This window comes from Octopus bimaculoides, chromosome 6, assembly GCF_046866305.1.
Source record: "Octopus bimaculoides isolate indiv1 chromosome 6, ASM4686630v1, whole genome shotgun sequence".
In the NCBI taxonomy this organism is placed as follows: Eukaryota; Metazoa; Mollusca; class Cephalopoda; order Octopoda; family Octopodidae; genus Octopus; species Octopus bimaculoides.
In genome coordinates, this window is record NC_142933.1 from 115,443,056 (window position 1) to 115,453,879 (window position 10,824).

The 10,824-nt window shown below is 35.8% G+C and overlaps 1 long non-coding RNA gene across 3 annotated transcripts in view; it reads right to left on the reverse strand.

The window, feature by feature from the left end:
• LOC128248088 (uncharacterized) overlaps window positions 1-10,824 on the reverse strand; it is a 100,141-nt gene that overhangs the window by 58,829 nt on the left and 30,488 nt on the right. For 2 of the 3 annotated variants that reach the window (XR_016242408.1, XR_008264339.2), the window contains one exon: window positions 8,748-10,824. This exon is cut by the window's right edge and continues 255 nt beyond it. The exons of the other annotated variant lie outside the window; for it this stretch is intronic. This is a non-coding gene — a long non-coding RNA (uncharacterized LOC128248088). Of the gene's footprint in view, window positions 1-8,747 lie in introns of those variants that run through there. 3 annotated transcript variants of the gene reach the window in all.

The following is a 10,824-nucleotide window of genomic DNA, read 5'->3' on the forward strand; positions in this document are numbered from 1 at the left end:
TATTGTCATGGAATCTCTTATATTCTTTCTGGGCTAGTGGCGTACATTGGATGGTAATATGCCATATGGTTTCACCGTTTTGTCCACAGATTCTGCACTTATCACTTTCTGATGTGTTGTCTATTCTGTATTTTATATAGTTTGTTCTTAGTGCTTGCTCTTGGGCAGCACAGATTAGAGCCTCTGTTTATGGTTTATGGTTTTAAATCACTTTTAGTCATCCACAGCCATATTTTTTCTCTGTCTGTCTTATCTTCAACATCCTTATGAAATTGACCATGCATTCTTTTCTTTATCCACCTATTTTCAGTTTCATTCATTCTCAATTCCTTGTACAGTGCTTTATCTTTTCAATCTTTCATCCTACACAAGCCTGACCTTCTTACTTCTAATAATAGTGGGTCTATGGCATTTTTTACATACCATGCTATGTTGTTTTCTTCTGCTTTAGTGCTGTGTTCACATCCAGTGAGTCCTCTTCCCCATCTTTTTCTTGGTACATATAGTCTGTCAGTGTCACTTTTTGGGTGGAGTATCCATGTCTAGTTAGCAACTTCCTTATCTTTCTGTCTAAGCTGTTTAGTTTGTCTACTGTTCATATGCGATTACCCCTGCCCCATATCTAAGGAGTGAAACTGTTATTCCATCTGTTTAATTTCAACTTAAGGATCAGTCTCAGTCTGCACAAGTACTCCACCTTAAATTGTTCTGTCATTTCTTTCTCCAGAGCAGTGCATGCCATCAAAGTGATACTGGGGTACAAATATATGAAGCCCAGTATACCTATCATTACTACCTGCCTGATAAGGGTACATAAGGCACCTACATCATAACCATATGTGCTTGACATGGTGAGCTCTTATCAAGATAAACAGTGTATGACCTTCCAAGTGGGGCCCAGTTAGAATTTTCTTCAGAAGCCATGAGAGCCATTGCCTGGTAATGCATCAGGGCATTGGTACTGCATCTATTATTATAATCAGTAGTAGTAATAATAGTAGTTGTAGTTGTAGTAGTAATGATGGTGGTGGTGGTAGTAGCAGCAGTGGAAAGTTTGGAATGTTGTTTTGGCAGAGATGTATATAAGGCTGCTATACAAGTCAAAGGTTTGAATCCTTAGGTTCATAATAAACTTGATTACATTAGTTATTACAGAGATGCACTTGCATAACAATTGTTTTGATCTGAGATCATGTGCTGAAACTCTAGTGATTGTTGTTTGTAAGACATTCTCAAAACAACAACCTATTCACTAACAAAAAAATACAGCAGAATATTTTGTCTGTGAAAACGTTGCAGTTTCAAACGATGATAATTTTGACACCCTATTGCAAATGAATGTTTAATCCTTTTGTTACTGTATTTATTTTGAGATGCTCTGTGTTTCTTTCAATTATTTTAAATATAACAAAGAATTTAGTAAAATAACTTAGTTATCATTAAGCTAGTGTTAGGAACATAAATTGTGACTAAGGTTTGGTGGAAGATTTTAATTCAGAACTTTTGAAAACAAGACATTTGTACTATAGAGCCAGAGGCTATTTCAGGTGGGTTGGTATCAAAAGGGTTAAGTGAAGTCTCTGTGTGTGTTTCTGAATGGCTATGTCTTCCATGCTGCAATCGTTACACTGCTAAAAGGTTTAGCATTTACAAGGTAAGTGCAAGTTGAGTCTGTTTCTTTATCATATGCAATGGTATTGCTCTTTAGCATTCAAACCAGCCATATCTGACCCAAATATTCTACCTGTTTTATGTTCAAACCAGCCAAGTCTGGCCTCTCACACCTATCCTACCATGTCATTGTAAAATTAAACAATTGCATCATTGAAATCTCAAAGTTATAGGATAATGCATGATTAATTTAAAACAATGTAAATAAATAAGCATCACATTTGATAGAATAAAAAGGTAAACAGTAAAGACCCCCTTTGGTCGTGAATAACCATGGGATTGCACCTACAGAGTTTCTCTCTGAGGTACAAGTCCAGGCAAGGTCACTTATGCAAAAGCTGATACAGCTTGGCACCAGTAATGTTCTCAACTCATTTCTACAGCTGAGTGAACTGGAGCAACGTGAAATAAAGTGTCTTGCTCAAGAACACAACACACTGCTCCATCCTGGAATCTAACTCACAACCTCATGATTGTTAGCCTGATGCTTTAACCACTGCTAAAAGGTCAAACATTCACAGAGTGAGTGTAAGTTAAGTCTGTTTCTTTATTATATGCAGTGGTGTTGCCTTGATGCTGTTGAAGAAGACCAAGCTGTCATGCTGCTATTAAAGAATGTTTACAATATTTAAAGTCTCTGTTCATGGAAGCATTGCACGTCTGGTATGAGATGTTTAGACTGTATGTGGATAATACTTGTGTAATGAATGTGTTATCTTTCATTACACAACAGAAGTATCATCTGCATAGAAATGAGTGCAGCTAGAAATGAGAACGTGTATACCCCTAATGTACAGGAAGAAGAGAGTGAAAGATATAACTAAGCCTTGTGGTGCAAATGTGTTACTGGAATATGGATCAAAATGAATCCCATCAGCATATGATACAAAAGTATTGTCTGGCAGGAAAATTACAAACCAAGAAAGGGAAGGTGGAAGAATGAAGGGAACTCAAAGGCAGACTTTGGACCATCACTCCTATCACACTTTTACTAAACTGCCCAGTCTACTATTTACACTAAGCAACCCATCTACCATTGTATACTAAATAACTACCCAATATTGTATTTATTCAATATCAACATTGATAAAGAATTGCCATAAAGTCTCACTTCTCTAAAGTCATATTCTATGATTAAATGAACAGGTTATTGCTAACTACTATGTAGAAGTGCTAGACTTATACCCTATCCCATTCACAAGATCTATTGAATGAAATAGGAGGTAATCTGCATGGTTACTTGACATGATAGCAATTGTAGCCAAATTTCCATATAAAATAACATCCTACAATAATTATATCAATTTCTAGGATTAATTATAGCATTAACTTAACAGATCATGTTTACTGAGTAATCTGAGAAATCGATAGCTGATACCAAAGTTTTTGATATTTATGGCTTCAAATTTTGGTACAAGGCCAGCAATTTTGGGGGAAATGGTAAGTCAATTACATCTATTGATCCTGAAAAGATGAAAGGCAAAGTTAACCTCGGTAGAATTTGAACTCAGAACATAAAGATGGACAAAATTCCATTAAGCATCTAATCCAGCATGCTAATGATTCTCCCGGTTTGTTGCCTTAAGGTTGTTTATAATATTGGCTTTAAATTTTGGCACAAGGCCTGTGATCTCAAGGAGGGGTAAGTTGATTACATTGGCCCCAGTGTTCAACTAGTACTTTTTCTATTGACCCTGAAAAAAGGAAAGGCAAAGTTAGCCTCAATGGAATTTGAACCCAGAAGGTAAAGATAGATGACATGCCACTAAGTGTCTAGTCCTGCATGCTAACAATTCCGCTAGTTTCTTGCCTTAAGGTTGTTCATAATATTGGCTTTAAATTTTGGCACCAGGTCAGGAATTTTGAGGGAGGGCGTTAGTCAATTACATCGACCCCAGTGTTCAACTGGTACTTAATTTATTGACTTCTGAAAGGATGAAAGGCAAAGTTGACCTCGTTGGAATTTGAACCCAAAACGTGCAGAGAGAGAAAATGTTGCTAAGAATTTTGTCCGGTGTGCTAACAATTCTTTTCCTTTCTACTTTAGGCACAAGGCCTGAAATTTGGGGGAAGGGGGCCAGTTGATTAGATCGACCACAGTACACAACTGGTACTTAATTTATCGATCCTGAAAGGAGGAAAGGCAAAGTTGACCTCAGCGGAATTTGAACTCAGAACACAAAGACAGATGAAATACCGCTAAGTATTTTGCCTGGCATGCTAACGATTCTGCCAGCTCGCCGACTTACATTTGTTCCTAATATTAGCAACATTAATACATCGAATGAATTGGTTATTGTACAGTCAACTGTTACTCATCATTATGTATGGGTTGGTAGCATGTACTATACTTTTGCTAATTGCTTTAGGTGTTTATATGGTCATGAATAAACATAGATACCTTCTCAGCCTTCTCATAGTTGACTCAATAGCACATCCAAGATATGACCACTGGAGGGAGAAAGGAAGAGGTATAATTGAATGTAAGCACTGGGTCCTTGCTCAAGAACTCAATGTTCTGCCTGGTTGAGAAATTGAACTTATGACTTTATGATTGTGAGTTAAACACCATTCATTAAACATCATTCGTCATGCACCGTCTCCTAATATTGTAGCTTGTAGCTAATTTTCTGATGGACCCCTCCCTTTTGCCTACAACCTTTCACCTTTTACTTGTTTTAATTGTTTTAGTTATTGGACTGTGGCCATACTGGGAAACTGACTTGAAGGGTTTAGTCAAACAAATCAACCCCAATACTTATTTTTCAAAGTCTGGTGCTTATTCCCTCTTTCTCTCTCTCTTATTTATCAAACTGCTAAGTTACAGGGATGGGAACAAACCAACACCAGTTGTCAAGCAATGATATGGGACGAGCACAAACATAAAGACACAGACACACACACACACACAATTTTGTATTTATTATCTGCATTGATTACATATTGAATCCCTGTTTATTCCTGTCCAACATAACAACCAATAGTCCTTCTATGATGTTAGTGCGATAATGTGTTCTCTGCTTCTTATTTATTTATTTAATTAATTATTTAATGTCTCAATTTGTGAACAGATTTTCTAAAGATGGATCACTTATTTCACTGTATTTATAATGGACTTCAGTACAGTTTTTAATCTATAAAATTCCACTCCTAAGATATTGGTCATTTTGAGGTTATGGTAGAAGATTAATTTTTCCATGGCTTCTAAATCTTTTCAAAGTTATCTGAAGTTCTTTAGGTTCATCCTGCAATGAAGCCCAGCTGGTCATCATAAATGAGTTTCCTATTACAAGCAATTTTGAAATTCTGAATGATCTCTTCAAGAATATGTTACAAACATTCTGCTGACTAGACAGTCACTCATCTCAAAGCAAGTTTCTTTATCCAGTCTTACTTTTAACACAACCTGAATGCTACCAAAAACCATTTTTTTTATTAAATGTGGATTAGTTTCACATTTTTTCTACTTGTATTAAAATTTTTTGTGCTCTGCTGTCAAATCACACCTAGGACATCTTTGCCTTTCATACTTTTGGATTTGATAAATAAAATATTAGTCCAGAACAGTGAATTGGTAGAACTGATAGAGTATCAAACAGAAAGCTCTGTGAAGCTCTGTGCTTTCTGTGTTCAAATCCTGTTTTTTTTTGTTTTTTTTTTTGTCACCAGAAAACACGATGAAACTTCTAACAGAAGTTGTGATCAACAGATAGTATCAGCAATTGAAAGACTAATGGAAACATAGTTTCCTTGGTTCAGTTGAAAGATTGGCTGTGATGCGCTGCAATATGATTAAAACAGCCATTTGTAGGAACTATTATTAAATTATCCGGTATTGTGAAAGATTAGAGATTGCTCTATTCTTTAATGTCCATTCAGTTGAAGTAAAAGATTTGCAGAATCTATTATTTAGACTTGCTTCTATTCTTTAAAACTCATTCACTTAGCTCACTTCTCAAATCTATCTTTGTTTCTTCACTTATTTTCCTGACATTGTTTACTTCTTAAAATCTGCCTCAAACATTAATTGTAATTTTCCTTCTAAAACTGGTAATCATAGAGCTCCCTGCCATTCTTTGTATTCTTGCAACATCTTTATTTTTTTTCTAGAACCATATTAACCATAACAATCTACATAATCTTTCTGTTCTGTCCTTCTGCACTATAAGAACTCCAGGTGTGTAATTGGACAGAAGCTTGGTATGTAAGATTTTATCTAAGAATATTCTACAAAATTAACTTTAAGTAATTTAATCCATTTTAAAAAGAAGATTGAGTTTTGTATCATTTAAATGAACTTTTAAGCAAACCTAAAGAGTCTCTTTGAAATGTCTCTGTAATTCTAATTTAGTGCCATTCCAACACTTCTTAGCCATCTATTAGTTGGAGTTGTATTAGTGGAAGATCAAATACATTTTCAGATAAAAATTCTAAATTAAGGAATAATCCATTTAATTTTATATTTTATCCTGTCTCTACTTATTTTGACATTGAAATGGTATTTTGGAGATGTCAGTTAAACTATTTGGACACATATATGTATAAAGTCTGACTGTGTGGTTTAGAAGTTAGCTTCACAATTATGTGGTTTTTGGTTTGCTCCCATTGCATACCAGCCTGGGTGGAGGCACATGGCTTAGTGGTTAGGGTGTTGGACTCATGATTGTAAGATTGTGGTTTCAGTTCCTGGATTGGGTGATGCAGTGTGTCATTGAGCAAAACACTTCATTTCACATTGCTCCAGTTCACTCATCTGGTAAGAATGGGTAATCCTGTGATGGACTGGCGTCCCATCCAGATGGGGACTATATATGCCATGGAAACTGGCTGTTATGAGTTAGTATGACTCGAGAATAAAACTTTACTTTGCTTTTTTTTATAGCACTTTGGGCAAGTATCTTCTAATGTAGCTTCAGATTGACTAAATATTATAGATAGAAACTGAATAGGAGCCTGTCTAAGGACCATTCTTGTTCGTGGTGAAGAGATAGATTTAATCTATTAACTTGTTTAACACCACCATAAGTCCTGTCCAATCAAATATATGATATGAGGTGATTGATGAAATATTTAAGAGAAAATGAAACTAACATTAAGTTTCTGTTTCACTCCAAGACATTATCATTTTACTAAGACTTTTGTTGCATATTGTAGTTTCTCTGATTTACAATGTTAGCATATGGTCTTCATTTTATCAAAGGAAATTTGTTGAGAAACATTTAACTGCTAAATCAACTACACAAGCAACTTCATAAATGTAAACTTTATTTTAGAAATGTTTTATAAAGCAGGCAAACACTGTTGGCTTAAGGTAAGTTCTCAGTGAGAACTCGTGTGCCTTTAGCAAAGTTCACTGCATGCCTTTTAACCTGGTCTCCAAACTGAGGATAACTTCCTCCCTTCTTTCCACTAATCTCAGTGGACCTAAAAAACATCATGAACTCTGCCTTTCCTCCTCTGGCTCAGCTAATGTGTTTTGGCAAGGTTTCACATTCATGAACGGTAGGAAAAGTGACTAAAGCTGCATAACATGTATCCCTTTCTCAAGGGCATAAAGGAAAACTTACAACTGTTATTTGAACTTGACTGTAAATATGGCTCATTGAGAACTTACTTTAAGCCAACAGTGCTTGCCTGCTCTACAAAACACTTCTAAAATGAAATTTACCGAGACCTTTGGAAATGTGCTGTGCGTGAGAAGACCTGGCAAGCCAAGTGAGATTGTTGCCAGTGCCCCTGGACTGGTTCTTGTGCGGGTGGCACATGAGATGCACCATTTTGAGCGTGGCCGTTGCCAGTACCGCCTGACTGGCTTCCGTAGGATTTTCGAGCGAGATCGTTGCCAGTGCCCCTGGACTGGCTTGTGCGGGTGGCACATAAAAGACACCATTTCGAGCGTGGCCGTTGCCAGTATCGCCTGACTGGCCTTCGTGCAGGTGACACGTAAAAGCACCTACTACACTCTCTGAGTGGTTGGCATTAGGAAGGGCATCCAGCTGTAGAAACTCTGCCAAATTTAGATTGGAGCCTGGTGTTGCCATCCGGTTTCACCAGTCCTCAGTCAAGTCGTCCAACCCATGCTAGCATGGAAAGCGGACATTAAACGATGATGATGATGATGATGATGATGATGATGAAGTTACTTGTGTAGTTGAATTAGCTGTTAAATGTTTCTCAATAAATTTCCTTTGATAAAATGAAGACCATATGCTAAAAGTTGTAAATCAGAAAAACTACAATATGCAACAAATATCTAAGTAAAATGGTAATGTCTTGGAATGAAACAGAAACTAATGTTAGTTCAATTTTTTCTCAAATGTTTCATCATTCACCTCATAGATATTTGATTGGACAGGATTTAACTAGGATCATAACAGCCACAAAAAAATTCCATAAAAATATCTAAACATACAGAGAAATTCTAGATATTCCTTCATCTCACCTTAAAAAAATAATTTCAAAGGAGAATCAATTGCTGATTATAGCCTAAGTTTGAAGAATTGTTTACTTCAAATTAACTCTCTTTCAAATATACCAAATATTAAAAGAAACCAAAAGTAAAAAGCTTTTTATTTCAAACAAGAAATGTCTATATATTTGTTTAACTGAAGATACATAATGTTTCAGTATTGGAGTTGAAAATGCAATAATGGCTAACTGATTGATTAACAATGCCAATCAAACAGATAACCTTCCTTTGGATGTTTTCTAAGTTATCTGTGCATGTAGCAGCAACAGGGGACAGTATTCCATTGTGGGTCTCCCCTTTGTCGAGGGTTAGTGGTTAATGCAGTTATTGAGAACTGAAGTATTTCTGTACTGATGACGAAAGCTGTTTTCTTTAACTTCCATGTTTGCATTTTTGAGTACAAATCTGGAAGGGGCTGATTTTGCTATCACTCTTACTTTAACTGAGATAATTCAACTAACACTATGTCGTCTTACAAATTTGAAGGCATAAGCATAACTGTGTAGTTAAGATTGGGTCTTGATTTGATACCAATATACCAATTTTGATAAGTCTTCTACTATAGCCTTGAGTTGACCAGTAATATGGAAGTGGAATTTGGTAAATGGAAACTGTGTGGAAGCCCACTACCAGATAAATTTTTTTTATAGAAGGCTAGTAGTTACCAAGTGTGTAAGTGTCTCCATTTCACACTACCATATATAGACGTTATTACAGTGACAGAGGGTACTAAATGATACTGGCATTGCAAGAAATAAGAGTCAAACGACTCAATAGCTACAAATGCACTGTCTTAATGACTGACAAGGGAGACAAGCTCCCTCGCAGACATAGCCAGATCAATGGTGATTTCGAATTTTGATACAGAACATCATGATTCTCAGTGGCTCTTACCGTGCCTAACGTTAAACTCAACTCATTTTGTCAGCTTATATGAAAACAGTTGAACCCTTACACTGATTTCAAAAACGGTTAAAGTGGAAACTATAAATAAATTGGGTGGCTTATTAGCAATTTAACAACCTAAATGCAAATTTATAGACATCACGAAAGTGACAAAGGATACTAAGTGGTACCGGCATTACTAGAAATAACAGTCAAAACGACTCAATAGCCACAAATGCACTGTCTTAATGACTGACAAAGGAGATAATTTCCTTAGTGGCCGATGTGTGTGTGTGTGTGTGTGTGTGTGTGTGTGTGTGTGTGTGCGTGTGTGCGTGTGTGTGTTTGTGTGTGTGTATGTATGTATGTATGTATGTATGTATGTATGTATGTATGTATGTATAACAGGCTTCCACATGATTTTCATCAATCAAATTTACTCCATAGGCACTGGTTGGCCCCTCGGATATAGTGTAAGATACTTGTTCAAAGTGCTATACGACAGGATTGAACCCAAAAGTATGTGATTTCAAAGTGAGCTTTTTAACCACATAGCCATGCTTATTTATTAAACAAAAATTATGAATATAGGGCACAGTAGTTGAGAGGTAAAGCTACTATTGTACAAAATTGTTTAATTAATGCCCATGGCCATCCTGGTTCTATAATGCAAACTTTCTGTTTTAAAACGGTCTAAATTAAAGACTTCCATCAAAATTTCATATTACTTTATGTTTCAAACACTAACTTAATAATGGCAAAGTTATTTTACTAAATTCTTCATTATTTAAAAAATTAACTGAAATGAAGGTAATTTATTTCAATAGAAATATAGTAACAAAAGGGTTAACGAGATGAGAAAGATCTTTCTCTCTGAGTGTCATATTGCCTTAATGCACATATTGTTTCCATGAGTTTTTATATTTATTGTTATAGTAATAGAAACAATATGGTAAGATTTAGAAACAAATTCTTGCTTATTCCTTTCAGTGACATAATCTAAAGCAACAGTTCTCAGTTTGGAAGTTACAATATACATGCACACAAATTTGGGAATTACAATAGACATGTGCAAAAAACAAACAAAAAGAACACAGTTCAAATACTGGACAGAGTCAATGACTATTGAAAAGGTTGCAAGATGCAGCAAAATTTTAGGAAAAATAAATAAGTAAATGAGTGGAAATTGAACCTGTGAGTGTGTTAAATAATAAGGCACTAGAAGAGAATGACTCTCTCCAGACACAATAAAACATAGGATGTTTGTGATAAATTTGACAGTTTTCATAAAAGGATAAAGAAAATATCCTATCTGAAAATAAAAGTATTTTTAAAAAATCAAAAATATCAACTAGATTATGGCTAGAAGATAACAGCTTACTTAAAGTAACCACTATAAACTTCCACTATGGTCTCAAAACAGCTCTGGAACTTGGCACGCATTCCTCACTGTGTCCCTGGGAAGATCTTCAAACCTCCTTGATTTTGGTCATCAGCTCAGCTTTGGTGTTTCTTGCTGGTAGAGTGATTGATATCTTACTCAACTGTGTTCATAGTAATCCATGGGATTACAGTCAAGTTAACTGGAGGATCAGAAATTGGGGCTGGTGAAGTCATAGAAATTCTTCAACAACCACTTCTTACTCTTTCCAAAAGTATGGCAAGAGGCCAAATCCTGCTGCCACATATTTGGCCTACCTACCTCTGCAGGTAGTCCCAACAGCTTCACATAGCTGTCTGAATTAAGGCTCTGTTCAAAGATGTTGGATGAATTCTGTCATGAGGACATAGCCAGAACA